Source organism: Camellia sinensis, chromosome 13, assembly GCF_055761805.1.
Source record: "Camellia sinensis isolate YWXY chromosome 13, ASM5576180v1, whole genome shotgun sequence".
NCBI lineage: Eukaryota > Viridiplantae > Streptophyta > Magnoliopsida > Ericales > Theaceae > Camellia > Camellia sinensis.
In genome coordinates, this window is record NC_138973.1 from 114,874,283 (window position 1) to 114,897,279 (window position 22,997).

Sequence of the window (22,997 nt, forward strand, 5' to 3'; positions counted from 1 at the left end):
AAACCTAATCCTATTTTAACTTAATAAATTATTATAATATATTATATTATATATAAATATAAATATGAGATTAAATATATATATATATATATATAACACCTTTTTTTATAACAAATATATATATATATATATATATATATATATATATATTTAGATTAATTATATATAATTAAATAACACATTAAATTAATTAATCACCACATTAAATTCATTAAATATTACATTAAATTCTCATGTGACCACACAATTAATAAAGACAAAAATAAAATAAGATAATAATAATCATAATAATAATAATTAATGACTTAAGAAAATTAGGGTCGCTACAATACACACACCTCAAAAGAATCTCATTCTGAGATTCGATATGAGAGAGTACTAATCAAAAAGTTTCGGGTGCATATGCCGAACTTTCTCTTCTAACTCCAAGGTAATATCGTTCTCATCTTCACTCCATTGCACTTTCACCAAGTTTACTTTCTTGCGCCATAATTGCTTTACATCCCGATTTAGAATAGTAATCAGTTGCACCGCATACGTTAGATCATCACTAATCTCCATCACTTCTGGTGATACTACTTGGGAAAGGTCTTGCACGCACTTCCGCAATAAAAATACATAGAACACATTGTGAATCATAGCTAAAGCAGGTGGTAGAACTAGTTTGTAAGCCACATTACCAATCCTCTCAGTGATCTCGTATGGTCCCACAAATCTAGGTGCCAACATTCCCTTCTTTCCGAACCACATGATACCCTTCATCGGCAAGACCTTCAAAAACACAATCTCTAACATTCAACTCAACTCCCTTACGTTTTTTATCATCGTAACTCTTTTGACGACTTTGTGCAGTCTTAATACATTCCTGAATAATGTTCACCTTCTCTGTGGTCTCTCTCACCAACTCTGGCCCTAACAACGTCACATCTCCTACCTCTATCCAACAAACAGGTGATCGACATAGCTTCTCATACAAAGCGTCAAAAGGTGTCATCCCGATACTGGAGTGATAATTGTTATTATAAGCAAACTCCACCAATAGCAAGTGTTCTTCCCAATTACCACCAAGATCGAGGACACAAGCTCTCAACATATCCTCTAAGATCTAATTTACCCGCTCAGTTTGCCCATCTGTCTGGGATGGTAAGCCGTGCTCAAGTCTAACCTAGCACCTAAAGCATGCTGAAAACTCTTCCAAACCATAAACAACGGATCACGATCCGAAACTATAGAAACTGGTGCGCCATGAAGTTGCAACACCTCCCGAAAATACAGCCTAACTAGTTTATCCGCAGTTCGGTGAACACTAATAGGAATAAAAATGAGCAGACTAGGTGAGTCGATCCACGATCACCCAAATAAATTCATTGCCTCGCTTAGACCGCGGCAATCTATCCATGAAATCCATTGAGATATACTCTTATTTCCAAGTAGGAATCTCAAGAGGCTGCAAAAGTTTAAACGGTCGTTGGTGTTCTGCCTTAACCTGTTGGCACACAGAACATCAAGAAACATACTCTCCTATATCTTTCTTCATACCTTCCCACCAAAATGTCCTCTTCAGGTCCTGGTACATCTTAATCCCACCAAGGTGAATGGTGTATCGGAACCTATGGGTATCATTCATAATCTCTTTCATCAATTCAACAATGTTAGGTACATACAACCTGCCCTTGAATCGCAATCTCCCATCTGAGTCCAGAGACCAATCAGTAGGAAAATCATCGATCAAATCCACTACAAGGTCATCGAGCTTGCTGACGAGAAAGCCATCTAAATTCTACATCTCACGAACTTTACCCAGTAACGTCGGCTGCATGGCCAAACTACCAATGTATGACCTCTCAGCACTCTCTATTGGTTGAACATCATGCATCGAAATTAACTCCAAGGACTTCTATTCTTGAATCATCAAAGAAGCTATAATCCCATGTTGTCGACTAAGTGCATCAGCGACCACATTTCCATTTCTCGGGTGGTAAAGGATCTCGAAATCATAACTACTAGCGAATTCAACCCACCTCTGTTGCCTCATGTTCAAATCTTTTTGAGAAAAGAGATATTTGAGGCTCTTGTGATCTGTGTACAACTCAAAGTGCTCCCCAAACAAATAGTGTCGCCACACTTTCAACGCAAAAGCAACTGCTGCCAACTCTAAGTCATGAGTAGCGTATCGTCTCTCATGAGGTTTTAATTGTCGAGAAGTGTCACGACCCAAACCCGCCTCTATGGGTTTAGCACCGTAACCGGCCAGTAATCCGTGGATTACCAAAGGCCTCTGAACAGATTAGCAAAATAATAAGGGGCTGCGGAAGCAATAACACAAAATAGACATAGTCCAACTGTGATAACGTACATGGGACAGAACATTTCAAAACTTATTTATATATATAAACATGCCAGTCCAGGTACACAATATTTACACAGTATTACATCCCAAGACCTAACTTTACAAGAATAGCATGAATACAAAACAAAACAGCCATGGCGTTAGGCTTCGTTCGAAACCTCCTCGGGAGGCGCAACAATTGGCTGACAAAACAAAATAGAAGGTCGTCAACTTTGGCCCTAGTCATGTGCCAGCTCACCCACATACATAATAATAACTGTGAGTAAAAGCCCAGTGAATAATAATAGAGTAAAGGGTTTCAATGAATGAGTTCGTACAGATTCAAAAATCATAATTCAGTTCATACCAAAATCATAGTTTGTCCACATCATATACATACAGATATCATAAGTCATAATTAAGTTTACGTGATACATCCATTAGCACTAACAGAACAGAACAGAACAGAACAGAACAGAACGTATGCACGTGGGGTTACGAATAACTAGTTCCATAAAGGAACCTCCGGATCCGGGTAACAGAACAGAACAGAAGCTGAGCCCCCGTGACAAGGCCTTCGGTACGGGTAACAGAATGCAGACAGAAATAAGTTCTGCAAAGGAACCTCCGATACCAGGTAACAGCTAACAGATATCACATAATGCTAAGGATGTCACGAATACATATCAGAAATTGAACAATCATTCATTGTATAGAACATACCATTTCGAAAAACAGGTCTTGTTTTATCACACAGAAAATAAATATAATTGAACATAACTTTACTAAATTATTACTCACAGTTGGCCTTGAAACGGACAGATGGAGCAGGTTAGTCAAACAGGACGTGGCACGTGACCTACATAACACATAACAGATACAAACTTGAAACACACGTTCCAATTGTACAAAACTTACGTCGTTGGTTCTTTGTGTGTTTCTAACCTTAAATCCTCACTATAGAGTCTTATACATGGTCTAGGATGGAATGAGGATGCAAAGATGCCTTGGAAAAGATTTCTCAAATTTTGCTGAAGATAAGATCCACGCTCGAGTGTGGATTTCTCCACTCGAGTGGACATGCAGAAAAAGAAGCCCCGCTCGAGAGTGGACTTCCCCGCTCGAGCGAACTGCAAACTTATGAAAAAGTGATGGATGCATGAAATTCATGCTCGACGGGCGATCGACCCCCGCCCGAGCATGTGACACACACCCTCGCTCGAACATGGATTCTTCCGCTCGAGCAGACTGCAAAACACACAAACTTTTGGGTATACGCATTTCACGCTTGAGCATGACTCTCACCGCTCGAGCGAAAGTGCATGTACTCAGGCTTCACGCTCGAGCGTGAAAGTCTCCTCTCGAGCGTGGGTCAAATTTCGGGAAAATCCAAATTGACCTCCAAGCATGAAACTCGACCTTCAACCATTCAAAACTCATTTTTCTGGGCCAAATCCTCGGAAAACACTTGGTAACCCATAAAACAACATGTCTAAAGCTTCAATTCAAGAAATCATGGCCCAAAAGTAAACCAATTTGTGTAAAATCAACATGAACTTGATGAACATGCTCTTAATTCAACATGCAAGAACCTCTTAAAATCAACCTTCTAAAACATAACCAAACTTAATAATTTGATTGGAAAAATAAGTTGAATGGCTATAATATGAGTGAAATGGACACATGCATGGAAGAAATCTTAGAATTCCAACTCAAAATATGAAAATTTTGTGCATGCATGCATGGATTCCTTAGAAGGACAACTCAAGTGATATGAATTGCACATGCTAGTATGTATTGGGCTTCAATTTACCAATTTCACCAAAAACCTAGCAAGAACAACCCTCATTCATAATTAAAAGAATGAATTCACTACCTTTAGGTCTTCAATTTCAAGTGTGGGAACTTAAACATGCAATCCTCCTTCAATTCTCCTAAGTTCTCCAAGCTAATCTCTAGATGAATTCAATTCCTCCCTCTCTCCCTCTCTCTCACAGTTTCTAGCAAGGAAAGTGGCTGAAAATGGTGTGTGAATTCAGTCTAAACATTGTATGAGAAAGTGGCCCACTCAAGGGCAATTTCGTAAATAATTGGACTAATGTAATTTAACGTTATTTAATCTAATTTAATTGCTCCGAACTGAATTTTAATGAAACCTACCATAAAATTCTATAAATCATAACTAACACATATATCAAGTCAATTTCGAAATCGGGCGCCGATAAGGCTTTCAATTCGCAATGCAAAACTCAAACATGAACAAATCTTTCTACGCCTGACAGATAGAAATACAAAGATGATGCAATACTCATGCAAATTAGTTCCAAATCCTTCCTAAATTATTGTTAGGCTGAACTAAGCACGAATTAACGTTAATCTAGGGTCGGGGTTATTACAGTCTCCCCCCCTTAAAAGAGTTTGGTCCCCAAACTCGAATTACCTTCATTCTGGAAGAACATTGAGTTCAATGGAAACAGTTCAGAATATCTTTTCACCATGTCTTCCTCAGTTTCCCAGGTTGCATAGGTTCCTCCGTGGTTTTTCCAATCAACTTTTACTAGTGGTATTTCTTTATTTTTCAGTCTTTTGATTCTGCGGTTCATAATCTGAATAGGTCTTTCCTCGTAGGTGTAATCATCTTTCAACAGTACGTGTGTTGGCTCAATGACATGGAGTAGATCTCTCAAATATTCCCGAAGCATTGATACATGAAATACATTGTGCATATGCTCCATTACCAGTGGTAAAGCTACCTGATACGATACTGGATTGATCTTTTCAAGGACTTCATAAGGTCCAACATATCTTGGAGCGAACTTGCCCTTAACACCAAACTAAGTTTGACCCTTCATCGGGGTCACCTTTATAAACACGTGGTCCCCAACTTTATATTCTTTATCTCGTCTTCGAACATCGGCATAGCTCTTCTGCCGACTCTGTGCAGATTTCAAATGTTACTGGATCAATTTCACTTTCTCAATTGTTTCTTGCACCAGTTCTGGTCCCACCAAAGGTCTGTCACCTACTTCAGCCCAATATATTGGAGAACGACACTTTGTTCCATACAAAGCTTCATAAGGTGCCATTCCAATGCTTGAATGGTAACTGTTGTTGTACACAAATTCAGCTAATGGCAAATAGGTCTCCCAATTTCCTTGGAAGTGTAACACGCACATTCTGAGCATATCCTCTAGAGTTTGGTTCGTTCATTCAGTTTGGCCATCTGTCTGTGGGTGATAGGCACTGCTCAGTCTCAATTCAGTCCCCAAAGCCTGTTGTAAACTCTGCCAAAATCTCGATACAAACTTTAAGTCCCTGTCAGACACAATAGATACTGGCACTCCATGCAATCTCACAATTTCAATCATATAGATATTGGCCAATTTATCAGCATTATAAATAGTTTTGATAGGCAGAAAATGGGCAGACTTAGTTAAATGGTCAACTATAACTCAGATAGAGTCCATACCTCGAGAAGAACGAGGCAATCCCACAATGAAGTCCATGGTAATGTGCTCCCATTTCTATTCCGGTATTGAGAGTGGTTATAGCAAACCAGCGGGTCATTGATGTTCAGCCTTAACCTGTTGGCACTGTAGACATCTAGCCACAAAGTCTGCAATGCTCTTTTTCATTCCAGGCCAACAAAAATTCTGTTTCAAATTATGATACGTCTTCGTGTTCTCCGGATGCATAGCAAATTTATTACTGTGAGTTTCGGTCATAACACGTTTCCTCAAATCATAACAATCGGGCACACAAAGACGGTTCTGAAATTTCAACACATCATTCTTAAACACAAATCCTGGCCTCGGCTTTGAGTCAAGTTCCTCCGTGATCTTTTTCAAGTATTTATCCTCGCACTGTTTCTGTTTGATTTCGTCAAGAATTACAGGTTGAGCGGCAATAGCAGTTAATAGCCCGTCTTGTTCTAGGTCAGTCCACAAATCTTTTCGGTTGGATAGCAAACATGACAAATTCGCACTGGATTTTCGGCTCAAGACATCTGCCACGGTATTAGCTTTTCCTGGATGATACAAGATTTGCAAGTCATAATCCTTGATTAACTCTAACCATCGCCTCTGTCTCATGTTCAATTCCTTTTGGGTGAAAAAGTATTTCAAACTTTTATGGTCTGTATACATCTCGCAAGTTACCCCATACAAATAGTGGCGCCATATTTTCAAAGCGAACACCACAGCTGTTAATTCAAGATCATGTGTTGGGTAATTCTTTTCATGAGGTCGGAGTTGTCTAGATGCATAGGCAATCACCTTTCCATTTTGCATTAGTACACACCCCAAGCCTTTATAGGAAGCATCACCGTACACTTGAAACCCATCAGTACCATTAGGCAAGGTTAAGATTGGTGCGGTCACTAACCTAGTTTTTAACTCTTGGAAAGCTGCCTCTCTTTGTTCATTCCAGTCAAATGGCACATTTTTCTGAGCTAACTGCGTCAATGGCATGGCAAGCTTGGAAAAGTCTTTCACAAACCTGCGATAGTAACCTGTAAGTCCCAAAAAACTTCGGACTTCTGTCACATTTGTCGGTCTAGGCCAATCCACGACAGCTGCAATTTTCTGAGGGTTAACAGAAACTCCATCCTTGTTAGTTACATGTCCCAAAAATGTCACACTGTCAAGCCAGAATTCACACTTGGACAATTTAGCATACAATTTCTTTTCTCTCAAAATCCGCAAGGTGGTTCTCAGATGGTTCTCATGTTCTTTCAATCAAAATGTCATCAATAAATACAACAATGAAGTCATCCAGATATGATGTAAACACCCTATTCATTAGATCCATGAAAGCTGCAGGTGCATTGGTCATCCCAAACGGCATTACTAAAAATTCATAATGTCCGTATCTAGTTCGAAATGCAGTTTTCTCTATGTCCTCAGCTCTAACCTTTAATTGATGATACCCGGACCTGAGGTCAATTTTGGAAAACACTTGATCAAACAAGTCATCTATTTGGGGCAGAGGGTATTTATTCTTGATAGTCATTTTGTTCAGTTCTCGGTAGTCTATACACAATCTTAAAGATCCATCCTTCTTTTTGACAAATAAAGCTGGAGCATTGTGAAGTACTCGGACGGATAAATTTCTTATCCAATAGTTCCTGAAGTTGGGTTTTTAATTCTTTCAATTCAGAGGTAGACATTCTATAGGGAGTCTTGGAAATAGGCTGTGTCCCCGAAAACACCTCAACAGTGAATTCAATTTCTCTATCAACTAAGTCCCCAGGTAAGTCAGTGGGAAACACATCGGAAAATTCACAAACAACAGGGATTGTTTCTACAGTAGTACTGTCAGATGGTGCAGTCAGTATACAACACAGATAACCCCTACATCCCTTCCTAAGGAGTTTTACAGCTTTCATAGCCGAAATCAAATATGGGGGAGGAGCTACCACATTCCCAATAAAAGTAAATTCAGGCATACCCGGTGGTCTAAACACAACAGTTTTATTCAAACAGTCAATGGTAGCACAGTATTTAATCAACCAGTCCATCTCCAAAATACAATCAAAATGACTAATGTCCAAGGGTAATAAGTCCACATATAACATCATATCGCCAATCATAATATCACATGCCGGATAAACATGGGTACACATCATAGAATCCTCGGATGGTGTGGATACAGATGACACATATGTCATTTATTCTAAGGGTCTAGTCAACTTTCGAGAAAAAGCATGCGATACAAAATAATGTGCAGAACCAGAATCTATCAGTACACATGCATTATGAGAGCATATAGGGAATGTACCTGACACCACAGTATAGGTGTTTGGTACGTCACTGGGCACTAAGGCAAACACTTGGCCTTGTCTCAAAGGTTCTTTCCCAGTATTGGCTTTGGCATTGGTTTTGGCCACAGAAGCGGATCCCGCCGAACTTGCTGCAGGACGGCTAGTAGTCTCAGACCTAAGTGGGTAATCTTTCACTACATGGCCTGGCTGGCCACACCGGAAACAAGCACCGAACGCTCGGTAGCACACACCCCTGTGCCTTTTACTATAATCAGAATAGACCGGAATAAACCCACTACTCTGACTCGAGCTGTTCGAAGTCCCTGTGTTTTGCTTTTTACTGACAAAGGACCGGCTCTTTCTAAAACCAAACCCGGATCTTTTTCCTCTCCACTCAGTTGTTGTAGTTGCTGGGGCTTTACCTTGTTTCATGGCGGCTATGATAGCTTCCGCCATTAAGGATCTGTCCAAGACTTCCACATAAGTAGGCAATTTCAACACGCCCACCCGATCGAACACCTCCAAATCCAATCCACCTTCAAATTTTCGTGCTTTCTTGTAATCAGTATCCACCATGTGTGGAGCGAACCGTGCTAGTTTGGTAAATTTAGCTTCATACTCTGCTACAAACATTCTTCCCTGTTTGAGTTCCTGAAATTTAGACACTTTCCGATCCCTGAAACATTGGGGAAAATATTTATCATAAAAGATTGCATTGAACTGGGCCCATGTCATACTCCCATTGCCACTTCGAATCAGTAACCACCACCTGCGGGCTTCATCTTTCAGAGTGTAGGTGGCCAAGAGGACTTTCTGAGTTTCCAACCAAGGAAATACTTCATACAATTTTTCCGTCTCAAGCAACCACGTCTCAGCTTTCAAAGGTTCAACCCCACCATAGAATGTTGGCGATTTCATTTTCATAAATTTCTGTGTCAGATTGATGATGTCATTATTATCTGCCTCAGCTTGTGCCGGTGGAGGCGGAGGAGGCAAAGGTTGTTGTCTCGGTTGTTGTGTCCAGGCTTCAGTCAATGCTGCTAACATCTGTTCCATTCGGCCCATGCGAGCCCCTGAAGACTCACTTTCACTACTTCCCCTTGCATTCTCCATCTTACTATACAGACATCAAATGATAATAAACACAAGCACAATCGTATTCGTTTCCTTTAATTCATTATATTCAAATGTACATTCAGTTTTCATATTCAGTTGTATTACCACACACTCACACATGCAAATGAAATGCCCCTAACTCTTACTAGGACATCCTAAGCTCATACGGACCTATGTGTGCGGTAGAACACGTGCTCGAATACCATTCTGTCACGACCCAAACCCGTCCCTATGGGTTTAGCACTGTAACCGGCCAGTAATCCATAGATTACCAAAAGCCTCTAAACAGATTAGCAAAAAAATAAGGGGCTGCGGAAGCAATAATACAAAATAGAAATGGTCCAATGAGCTGTGATAACGTACATGGGACAAAACATTTCAAAACTTATTTATATATATAAACATGCTAGTCCAGGTACATAATATTTACACAGTATTAAATCCCAAGACTTGACTTTACAAGACTAGCATGAATACAAAACAAAACAGCCATGGCATTAGGCTTCGTTCGGAACCTCCTCAGGAGGCGCAACAGTTGGCTGACAAAACAAAACAGAAGGCCGTCAACTCTGGCCCTGGTCATGTGCCGGCTCACCCGCATACATAATAATAGCTGTGAGCAAAAGCTCAGTGAATAATAATAGAGTAAAGGGTTTCAATGAATGAGTTCGTACAGATTCAAAAATCATAATTCAGTTCATATCAAAATCATAGTTTGTCCAGATCATATATAGACAGAAATCATAAGTCATGATTAAGTTTTCGTGATACATCCACTAGCACTAACAGAACAGAACAGAACAGAACAGAACAGAGCGTATACACGTGGGGTTACGAATAACCAGTTCCATAAAAGAACCTCCGGATCCGGGTAACAGAACAGAATAGAAGTTGAGCCCCCGTGACAGGGCCTCCGGTACGGGTAATAGAATGCAGACAGAAATAAGTTCCGTAAAGGAACCTCCGATACCAGGTAACAACTAACATATATCATATGACGCTAAGGATGTCACGAATACATATCAGAAATTGAACAATCATTCATTGTACAGAACATACCATTTCGGAAAATAGGTCTTGTTTTATCACACAGAAAATAAATATAATTGAACATAACTTTACTAAATTATTACTCACAGTTGGCCTTGAAACAGACAGACGGAGCAGGTTAGTAAAACAGGACGCGACACGTGACCTACATAATACATAACAGATACAAACTTGAAACACACGTTCCAATTGTACAAAACGTACGTCGTTGGTTCTTTGTGTGTTTCTAACCTTAAATCCTCACTATAGAGTCTTATACATGGTCTAGGATGGAATGAGGATGCAAAGATGCCTTAGAAAACATTTCTCAAATTTTACTGAAGATAAAGTCCACGCTCGAGCGTGGATTTCCCTGCTCGAGCGAACTGCAAACTTATGAAAAAGTGCTGGATGCATGAAATTCATGCTCGACGGGCGATCGACTCCTGCCTGAGCGGACTGCAAAACACACAAACTTCTGGGTATACGCATTTCACGCTCGAGCGTGACTCTCGCTGCTCTAGTGGAAGTGCATGTACTCAGGCTTCACGCTCGACCGTGAAAGTCCCCGCTCAAGCGTGGGTCAAATTTCTGGAAAATCCAAATTGACCTCCAAGCATGAAACTCGACCTTCAACCATTCAAAACTCATTTTTCTGAGCCAAATCCTTGGAAAACACTTGGTAACCCATAAAACAACGTGTCTAAAGCTTCAATTCAAGAAATCATTGCCCAAAAGTAAACCAATTTGTGTAAAATCAACATGAACTTGATGAACATGCTCTTAATTCAACATGCAAGAACCTCTTAAAATCAACCTTCCAAAACATAACCAAACTTAATAATTTGATGGAAAAATAAGTTGAATGGCTATAATATGAGTGAAATGGACACATGTATGGAAGAAATCTTAGAATTCCAACTCAAAACATGGAAATTTTGTGCATGCATGCATGGATTCCTTGGAAGGACAACTCAAGTGCTATGAATTGCACATGCTAGTATGTATTGGGCTTCAATTTACCAATTTCACCAAGAACCTAGCAAGAACAACCCTCATTCATAATTAAAAGGATGAATTCACTACTTTTAGGTCTTCAATTTCAAGTGTGGGAGCTTAAACATGCAATCCTCCTTCAATTCTCCTAAGTTCTCCAAGCTAATCTCTAGATGAATTCAATTCCTCCCTCAGTCCCACTCTCTCACGGTTTCTAGCAAGGAAAGTGGCTGAAAATGGTGTGTGAATTCAGTCTAAACATTGTATGAGAAAGTGGCCCACTCAAGGGCAATTTCGTAAATAATTGGACTAATGTATGTAGACACCCCATTTTTGACCAACCTTAAGACTCAGACGTCACCAATTGAGCGCTTGGTGATGTTGCATATCGTGCTCGTTCAGAGGTTTCAGAGTCTCGGCTGCGAGCCTTGCCTCCGGACTTCCGGACTCTTTCATGCTTTGCCTCGGTTTGCAAACCAAGCTCTATTTTCTCTGTTTTCTCTTCCCGAAGGAAGGGAGAGGTCTCGTAAATCATCTCTCAGTGGCCATAGGCTACGTTTCATGATCGTAGGTCATTTTTCCCATTTGGAGTACGACTTCTGATTTTTCGGAGCCGTTGGCCTTGTGCCTCGGTTCGGGACGGCTAAACCACCTCCGTTTGCTCCCATTTTTGGTGTGCATCTCATTTGCTCCCTTTTGAGGGACACTTTGGCTCGAGAAACCAACTTCGCGGTCGAACACCGCTTCCGGTGCCTAACAGTCATTTTTCGGGGCCTCGAGCTGCGCGTTTCGGCCCCCGAACCTTCATTTTGCATCGGTTTGGGTCCATTTTTGGCAGGGACCTCTATTTCAATGTTAGGAAGGTCGTAGAAGGGTAGGAGGCCAGTAATTGTTCTGACAACCAGTTTTATCCCTCCATCGCCCTCCGTCGCCCGTTTTTCTCACTTGAAAGCCAATGTTGACCACCCTAAGGCCACTTTTTCCAGCCCTAAACCACATATTTGTGTTGTACACACCTGGGAGGCCACCAATATCACATGGCCGGCCAGTAATTCTGTGTGACCCTTTTGAACCCCTCCTAAAAGTGGCCTTTTCTCTCTCCCGGTTCATTTTCTCCAGTTTTTGACCACATAGTTGTGTTGGGCACACATAGGAGGCCACCAATCTGGGGTGGCCGGCCACTAATATTGCTTGAACCTTTTGACCCTTGGCCGGCCGGCCATGATCCACTCTCCAGGTACTTTACAGAAATGTATTTAGTTTCCCCCGAGATTTTGTATCCAGGGGGCTGCACTTTTGGGGGGAAACCTGAATTCCTTTCCCTCCCATTTTCCCCCCTTTTTTCTCCCCTCTTTTTCCTATATATCAGGCCCTCCAGCTCCCATTACAATGGTTACAAAATTTTTCTTAAGGCTCTTGCATTGCCTCTCTCTCTCTCTCTCTACACTCCAACCTTCAAAACCTCCCAAACCCTACACCATTTCTACACCACCACCTAGCACCACACCACCACCATCCATTCCAGCCACTTGGAGTGGTTTTCCAGAGCTAAGGAGCCACCAAACTTGGTCCAAGAGTTGTCAAAGACTTGGTCTTCAAGGGTAAGTCTCCTCCTCCTTCTTTCTTGCCTTATTTTGCTCAATATATTAGCCATACTTGCTTGCATATTTGGACTTTGACCCTAACTGAAAATAGCATTATTTTGAGGTCTTATTCATGTTTTTTTTAGGGTCCTTCCATGTTTAAGGTCTCTAGCTACCACTTGCGTCTTCACCTCTCTTGTATGCCTCTTTCTTGCATAGTATTTTAGGCCTATTTGTAAACTGTTTTGAGTTTGATTATGAACTGAAAAGTGGCTTATTTTGAGCCCTTCTTCAACATTGTTGAAGGGCTCTTCACTATTTGAGGCTTCCTTTTGTCACTTGCCTCTTTATCCCTCTTTTGGCCTTATTTTTGCATGTTTTGTTAGCCCCTTGTGCTTGTATTTTTGGGCTCTGGTCCGAATGGTAAATAGCCTTATTTTGACCCCCTCTTCATGTTTGATTGAGGTACCTTTGCTGTTTGAAGTTCCTTTTTTGCTCTTTGTGTTTAAACCTCTTTTTAGGCCTTATTTTGCATAGTATTTTAAGCTTGTATGTGCACTGTTTTGGGTTTGGTCACTAACTTTAAAATACTATGTTTTGGGCCTCTCTTCAACTTTGTTGAAGGGCCCTCCTCTGTTTGAGGCAAGCAACCATCACTTGCTTCTTTGTCTCCCTTTTGGCCCATTTCTTGCACAATGTTTTAGGCCTATTTCTGTTTAGATCCGTGGCTTGTTGTAAACTGTAAAGTGCTTCATTTTAAGCCCCTATTAAAATCTGTTGAAGGGATCTTGGCCATTTAGGGCCGGCAGCTGCTACTTGCTTCATTACCTCTCTTACGGGGCCATTTTTGCATGCTAGTTTAGTCCTATTTGTGACCATTTTTTGGCCTTGATTAAAACTGTAAATATTCTTGTTTTGGGACTGTCTTGATTCTTTCTTCACACTTCATGTTCAAATAATGCATGTTTTGTATAGATATAGGCCAATGCATATGCCTAGTTTTGTGTTTCGGGTTCATTCCATGCATCGGGTGCCATGTTTCCATGTTTCGGGGCTGTTTTGCATCACATTTTAGTGTTGAAACTTGCATGTTTATGTGCCATATTCCATGCCTTGCCATGTCTTGTTAGAGTGGCATTTGGTGCCTTAGGTTCGGTCTTCGGTTTGCGTGCACGTGTGCACGTATCTCGAGTGTCTCATTTCCGTCTAATGGCCTCCTATGTGAGTGTGGCTGAGGTCCACTCATGTTGGTGTAAGTCCATTACACATTGCGTATGCCATTTCATTTCATAGCATTGCGTATGTTAGGTTGTATGTTAGCGCATTGTGTATGCCATGTTATCTCGTGCATCGTGTATGCCATTTCATAGCATTGTGTATGCTAGGTTACATGTTAGAATTGCATTCATGCATGTCATGCATATTGCATTGTGCTTGGGATAGGAGTTAGCCCGAGCACGGGAAACAAGGGACGTTTCGTATTTCGAGTGACGGAACGTGTCTCAATTCCCAGTCACCGACACTTCGGATTATCCATGATGGAGTTTAGGTTTTGTTGTGTTTATATGTGCATTCATTTCATATTGAGTCATGCAATTCGACTCCTCGGCCATCATGCATCGATATGCGTGATTGGTGGCATGAGGATCGAGACATGCGTACATTTGCAAAAATACATTGCCATGCCCTTTTCCTGCTCTCTGTTGCAGCAAATCAAGAATCAGTAGCCTTTCAAAAGCTTGGCACGCATTCCAAGAAAAATTGCAAACAGAGGCAAAGCGGGGCATCGCAATGGATTTCCGCGCAAGGCAACCCGAACATGCATCATCCGTCATTCGGAACAGAGTCGAGGCAGTCCCTAGCTTGCATGCTAGTTTACCGCTTTCCTAGTTAAATTTGTTATTTAATTTGGATTCTGTACATATTTGGACTGTATTATTTATTTGGACTGTACTATTTATTTGGGACTGTATATTATTTTATTCGGACCCTCTGCGCAAGGGCAATGTTGTAATAGGTGTGCGTGTGTGATGTATGTCTTCCAACCCCACGTCTTTCTCCCTTTTATTTACCCGCTTATGATCGTTAGATTATGGCATGTTTCTATTAGCATACAGTATGATAGCATGTTGTATTCATTCATCTATTTTCCATGCACCGGGCTCGGCGCATCATACTAACTGCATTGTATTTTCAATTCCAAGTTGAATACATGTTAGCTGTAGCATTTCATATGCCATGTTTAGAATAGCCGAGCCTGCTATAGTTGCTTTTTTGCATGTGTTACATTAGGTATTTCTGTATAATTAGGATCATGCATGGATTTCTAATCAGTTTCTGTTTTGGCTTGGAGTACTCGGTAAGTTTTATGCTTTAGCATCCTTGCATGCGTGTGAGTGACTGCCATGATAGCATGCTTACCATGAGGCTATATGCTTATGTGATATAACTGCCTGAATGCCTGTGGGTGAAGGTTGGGTTATTTGGGTTGGAACAAATCATCAAATGTGTGTTTTAAGCCCACTAGATAGTGGCAAAATCATGTTTTCTAAGCCCACCCGAGGGTGGCAAATCCACATCTTAGCCTACTTGCGGGTAGCACCATCAAACCATTTTCAAACAAACAAACATGAAATGTTTTGTTCCAACTCAGGCGACCCAGTCTATACTTGTATGCTGTGCGCATCACATAGTAATCTAGGCTAATAACCGGAATAAGAACACATAGTGTTTTCAAAAATAGATATCATGGTTAGTAGAGGCCGATCTTTGATCGGGCGAGCGGGGGTGCTCACGAAGTGACCTTCCCCAATCGTACCCAAGTTCCCGAGCCGAGGCAACTTTGGTGATGACGGACACGTGGCCTTAGGCAACGAGTCAGGGTTTCCTAAATTTCCCAAAATAAAACATTTAGGTGGCAACTCTGTATCTAGCAAAGCAGTCCATGTTTGGCACTTCTTTCAAAATCTGTTTTCTCAAAACGATTTGCCGGATTTGGACTCTTTGGTTCAGATTTAGAACCGTGACAATTTTAGAGTCCTAAACTGTAGTGAGACCAATATCGAACGGAACGGGGGACTTGTTCCTCCCGGGGCGTTCGGGGGACGACTACAGTTTCTGGCGACTCTGCTAGGGATTTAAAGAACTTGACTCGAACTCATGATATCTTGTTTTGATTACACTTATGTGTTTCTTTGCATTGCATTCGCATTGGTGGGCCTAGGACACCGTGTTTGCCATCTGCTATTCCTGAACGGTTTGCCGGAGGCTTGTCTTGTCAAGGCATGACCATAAGGCTGACCGGTTGTGGGCTCTGCTAGTATGGGAACACGAACCCGGTTTTACCGGGGCACCCTTTTGACCATTCGACCTAGTGCATATTCGGAATCCATAGTGACCATTCCAAACTAGGACAGGTTGCTTACCCGTTTATAGGTTGTTTGAAACCGCTGCGTGCATAGTGAAACCCTAGCTCCTGACAAAATAGGACAAGGAAAACCCTACCCCAACATAGGGGTGTTTTGGCTCTCAATTATCTGTTACGTGCTGTCAGAGTGTGTCTCTACAGGGGTTACATATATCAGTTTGCGAATTTGGGGCATCAGGCCTGCGGGCATCAGTCAGTGTTTAAGAATCAGTTATCTGCAGGTATCAGATTCAGTCTTTGGGAACAGTGATTTAGGGATAATGATCAGTGATTGAGGACAGCATGTGTTCAGCTTACTGACTGTGTGTTGTTATGTCCGACTGTGTGTTGTGCATTTACTTTAAGCTGTTATGCTGTCCGTTTATCTTTTTATTTATTTCCTTATTGTTTTATTTATCTTTTTACTAGGGCAGTTTTAGCACAATTGCTTCCGACCAAGTAGATATTTCCCAAGCACCCTGGACAAGAGGTCGCCGACTCAATCAATCCGAGGATCTGGTTGACGGACAGCCAGTGTTTCACTCCCTACCCCCGGTTATCAGGCAGAGACCAAGGAAACGCAGTGTATCCGAGCAGAGGTTACCAGAACAGTGGACTACCCCATCAGTGGACAGTCAGATTGAGATCCCAATTGTTGCTATAGAAATAGACCTGCCAATAGTTCAGACAAATCAGGGCAGTATGGCAACACTGACAAGAGTCGAGGAAATGATGCGTCAGATGCAAGAAACCATGAGAGCCATGCAGCAGGACGCTATTCGCCGGGATGAGTTTGCCAAACAACAGGCTGAGATCATGGCCCAATAGGCAGAATTAATTGCTAGGCTGCAACAACAAACCGGAGCGTCTGCTTTACATCCAGTTCCTCCCCACCAGGGGTCCCGTTACCCAAGCAGGCACCTACTGTCCAAAATGCCCTGCCAAACACCCAGAACACCTTACCCAATGTCCAGAACATCCAAGAGGACACAGACCTTCCAACGGGGCCAGCTCCGCCCCCGTTTCTGCCTCAACTGTCCAAGACCCATACACCCAACCACCCAGACTCTCCCTTCGAGTTCGAAATAGACCATACAGCTCTGAAACTGAGCAAGCTCGAGAAGCTTTTCAAGAAATCACAAGGAGTAAAGACTATTCTGGATATCGAGGACGGATATACCGATGTGGCCGTAACCTTGCCAGATAGATTCAAGATGCCGCAGATTGATCGTTTCGACGGATCTGGGGATCCCATGGTCCACCTCCGGTTATTCTCAGATATACTACGACCAATGGGCCTAACCCGACCACAAAAGCTTTCGCTGTTCGGCCGAACCCTGTCAGGTGTGGCCGCTATCTGGTACGCGAAGTTGGAAGATGAGGTAAAAAGAAGTTGGGATGAAATGGCCGAGGCCTTCATTGCACAGTACTTGTACAATACCCAGATCGAGATTACAACTCGTGATCTCGAAACAACGAGGCAGGAGCCCAAAGAGACTTTCTCAGATTTCGTAACTCGGTGGAGGGCGAAGGCTTCGATGATGACTTTAAGGCCTACTGACAAAGACCAAATCAGGATGATTGTGCGCAATCTCTAGCCAAAACTGATACAAAAGATGATTGTACTCCCCTTCTCCACTTTTTCAGACCTGTACGAGATGGGGGTACAGATTGAAGATGCAATGAAACAGGGTCTGATCGACCAAGATAGGGAGCAACCCCGGAGAACATTTAACCGCAACAATAACGCAGCCCCGAGTGGCGCTGCAACCGCAAGAGCTTCGGAGGTCAGCATGGTCACCACCATTCCCCCTCCCCTTCCAAGGCCCATGGCAGCCACACCTTTCTCTAGTGCATCCGGAAGTAATACCCAAACCACTAAATATCAACCCAGAGGCCAAAGAACCTTCACCCCACTATACATGCCTTTGTCTAAGGCTCTGGGGGTCTTAATCAGAAAGGGGCATCTAAAACCCCTGGAGCCGAGGCCATTACCAAATCCACTTCCACCCTCTCAAAACCCAACCAAGTACTGTGCATATCACTAGCAGCACGGTCATGATACTGACCAATGTTTCAGGCTGCGTCACGAGATTCAAGACCTCGTTGACAAAAATGTGATTCTACCTCCAGAGAAACCTAATGTCTCACCAATGCACTCCCTACACACAACCAAGCTCTACATCCCAAAAGAGTCAATCTTATCCAGACTGGGGTCGTGTCTTACGATCCTAGCATCTATGTTACTCCTACCCATCTACCTAAGTCGGAGGTGCTCCTTCCCAACTGCACCGACTCTTTGTGCATGTTAGACATCTCTAAAACCCAACCAGAGCCGACGGTGGTGACCATCGAAGATGGGGCAAGGCAGACTTCAAAAAGGAATGGAATTGTTGAGTCTGGGATTAAACAGAGTTTTGCTGGGGAAGTTTATGATCCGAGTGAGTACATCTTGTCAACAGGCCAGGTTGGGCTGGGTTTAGAATTGCCAGAGAAGGAAGAGCTGTGTGTGATCCAGAGGGATGGATTTAAGCAAGGGGCAAATGATTTGACGGCTATGGAGGAGGACTTTGCCAACCTATAGTTTTTCGATGACCAAGAATCATGGGGCGCAGCAGTCAACTGGTTTGATTATGAGGAATCGGCAGAGGCCACTGGATGGCTAGATGATCAACCAGATGTGGTGGAAGAATCCCAACCAGAGCAGGGCCCGACAGGGGCGAGAGTACCAGTGATGGCTGGAAGGACCAAAAATCAGAGTGCATTGCCGGAGAGCGCCGGTACAAAGAATTTCGCTCAGGACAGAAGCATTGTGAATACAGGGAAAGTTGAATAACAAACTGCACTAACGCAAGTAGAACAACAGGGATCCGAGAGAACCGGGAAAGCCAAAATCCATGAGGGGATTGGAAGTGTTGTGGGTATAAGAACAGAGGATGCTGTGAGCATGCAGGCTGAAAGTGCTGTGAGTACAAACATGCCCGAGCCAGACAGGTGCCTTTTGAATGCCAACGGAATGTGGTGGGAAGACGATGACTTATGTCTTGCCCACACAGACGAAGACTGGGGAAGTAATCAACCAGACGGCACCTGGTACCTCGATGAGGTTGATCACATGACAAGAAGCAGGGGGTACTTCAAGCCCCCGCACCTAGACCAACCCGAGGTATCTGGAAAGGACAAAGAAGCCGAGAGACAGAAAGAGAAGCAGATCGAAGAGGAAGCTGTACTGAAACAGCTGAAGAAAATACAAGCAGACATCTCCATCTGGGGACTGCTTATGGCGTCGCGAGTACACAAATAGGCTGTCTTATCTGCCATGGACAAGGCCAAACTCTCTAATAGCTGGTTGGGCTGGTTTTTCCGGGAGAAGGTTCCTCGGCATTAACCTTTTTAGACAATGAACTACCACCTGAGGGCACAAATCACAACAAACCCCTCTACATTTCCGTGGAATGTAGAGACAAGTGGATACCGGTGGTACTTGTCGATACCGGGTCCGCCATCAATGTCTGCCCAGCCAGAACAGCGTATGCAATCGGGTTGAAGCCCGCGGACTTCGTGCTGACTACTCAAGTGATCAGAGCCTATAATAACACTAGCAGGGAAGTGATGGGGACTGTCAAAATTCAGACCCAGGTTGGTCCCGGACAACACAACATTGAATTCCATGTCTTGGACGTTCCCGCAACCTTCAATCTACTCTTGGGGCGGCCGTGGTTGCACCAAGTAAAGGCAGTCTCTTCCACTTTACATCAGATGTTGAAGTACCCTCACGGGAAGGGGGTGGCTATTGTCTTCGGGAATTCATCAATCCATCCGCCACCGGAAGTGTCCACACCAGTCTTGGAAATCGAGCATGGCACTGAGGATGTGTTCTTATCAGGGTTCACTTTGGCTGAGGCTCGAGTGGTGCAGAATATTATGGCTGTGAATGAGGGGGTGTACGTCAGTGCTCAAGCTGTCTACCTCATGAACAAGTTACAACACATCCCCGGGATGGGATTAGGAAGGAGCGGCCGGAAGGGCATCGCAGCATTGGCCGAAGTGCCACACAACCCTCATATCTTTGGCTTGGGTTATATGCCCACCAAAGAGGACTAGGTAAGGAAGGGTAAGGAAATGGCCGGAAGAGCCAGTGCAAAGCAGGCTGGGAAGCCTTTCGAATTAATGCATAGGCCCATTCAGGGTACCCTAAACGGACGCTTCGTCCGGGAGGGAGAGGACTTTCCGTTTTGCGCCTTTCCAGAGCCGTGGCTAAACGCGGAGAAGAAGCACGTACCAGGTTTCGAGATCTTCTTCGACCTGCAACTACCCGGGGATGATATTGCCGAAGAGCAGACGGACCCATCAGCTGAGATTGGGCAGTGTAAGGCAGCGGATTCCGAAGGCGCTGAAATCGAAATGGGGGTAGCGCTGGCAAGTCTACTCTCAGATCCTCCGATCAACCATAAGTGCTTGGGGGATAGCTTCTCGGTATGTGTGATCGGGAATGAAACGGCTGCGGGCCTACCAGCAACTATTTTGGATGCATCTATCGCACCCTCTCTCACTTGGCAGTACGAGGAGGGATTTTTGTCCAGCAGCACCGGGTCAGGTAGTGAGCCGGAATCTGATTCCACCGAGTCTTGTGAGTCGGAATCAGGTTCCAGCTCGACTGAGTCTGAGTCTGGTAATCCTGGGGATGATAACCCGGATGCCACAGTTATGTCCAGGTCATCTTTTTCTTTCTCGTTTGAGTCTGTTGTAACTGAGAATTCGGACGATTTGGATATGCTTAATGAGAATCAAGTAACTATGGTTTCTGAGTACTTTTCTGTGCCCTTAATTTAATGCATAAACTCAGACTTTCAAAATTTTGATAAAAACGACGAGGAAGAAATTCCTCAAGTTTTGCAACGTTTAATTGAGCAAGAGCAGGAGAGATTTGTCAAACCCTTAACGGATGAAATCATTACCATGAATATTGGTACTAAGGAGGACCCGCGGCTGGTGCAGATCGGGTCCACGTTGTCTTCGGAGGAACGCAAGCGCTTAGTCGCCTTATTAAAAAATTTTAAAGATGTTTTTGCATGGTCCTACGAAGACATGCCAAGGATCGATCTTGAGATTGTACAGCACTGGATCCCCCTTGACCTCGAGGCCCGACCAGTCAAACAGAAACTCAGAAGGATCCGCCCGGACTGGGCTCTCAAGATTAAAGAAGAGGTCACCAAGCAAATCGATGCAGGCTTCCTGCTGGTGTCTGAATACCCGACTTGGTTGGCCAACATTGTCCCAATGCCGAAGAAGGATGGCAGGATCCGGGTGTGCGTGGATTTCAGGGATTTAAATAGAGCTAGTCCGAAGGACGACTTTCCCTTGCCGTATATTGATGAGTTGGTGGATTTCACAGCAGGGCATGCTTTGCTCTCATTCATGGATGGCTTCTCATGGTACAATCAGATAGTAATGGCACCTGAAGATCGGGAAAAGACTGCATTCACCAACCCGTGGGGGACATACTGCTACAGAGTAATGCCGTTTGGGTTGAAGAATGCCGGAGCTACTTATCAACGGGCCGCGACCACAATATTACATGATATGATCCACAAAGAGGTTGAGGTGTACGTGGACGACATGATTGTCAAGTCCAAAGAAAGAGAGGGCCACTACACCGCCTTGCAGAAGTTCTTCCAAAGGATCAGGGAATTCCGGTTGCGGCTGAATCCTCAGAAATGTACGTTCGGTGTTACAGCGGGAAAAATGCTGGGATTTCTGATTACACAAAGGGGCATCGAGGTCGACCCTTCACAAATCAAGGCCATCTTAGAAATGCCACCACCAAGGACTGAAAAGGAGGTGCGAGGCTTTCTGGGTAAAGTGCAATTCATAAGACGGTTTATCTCGAAATTAACCTTGACTTGTGAACCACTTTTTGGTCTCCTGAAGAAAGGCAAGAAATTCCAATGGGACGGCCGATGCCAAGCTGCTTTCGAACAGATCAAGAAATATTTACAGAACCCGCCCGTGTTGTCGTCACCAGAGCCGGGGAAACCGTTGATATTGTATCTTTCAGTGACTGAGACTACAATGGGCTGCATGCTCGCACAAGAATCAGAGGATAAGGTGGAGAGGGCCATCTACTAGCTGAGCAAGAAGATGTTGGATTACGAGACCCGCTACATTCTGCTGGAGAAGGTTTGCTTAGCTTTGGTATGGGCTACCAGGAAGCTGCGACACTACTTGTTAGCTCACTCCATAATGTTGGTTTCACGACTGGATCCCATCAAATACCTTTTCGAGAAACCGGCACTTATGGGTAGGCTAGCTCGTTGGTTGCTGTTGCTCTCCGAATTCGATCTGAAATATGTAACACGCAAGTCAGTCAAGGGAAGAGCAGTGGCAGAGTTCTTAGCCGATCATCCAGTCGAAGGAGGTGAAGCAGTTGAATACTTATTCCCAGATGAAGCCATTTTGCACATCGATGACGAGTATTGGACGATGTACTTTGACGGAGCATCAAATCAGTACGGGTATGGGATAGGAGTGTTGCTGATAGCACTCGACAATTCCCGTATCCCTCTAGCCTTCAAACTCCGGTTCAAAGTCTCGAACAACGAAGCAGAATATGAGGCGTGCATTGCCGGTCTAGAAGCAGCGCTGGAACTAGGAGCAAGACGTTTGGACGTCATCGGGGATTCAAACCTTGTTGTGTCTCAAGCAAAAGGAGACTGGAAAGTCAAAGAAGAGAAGATGATGATGTATCACCAAACCTTGGACTTGCTAATTCCTCGG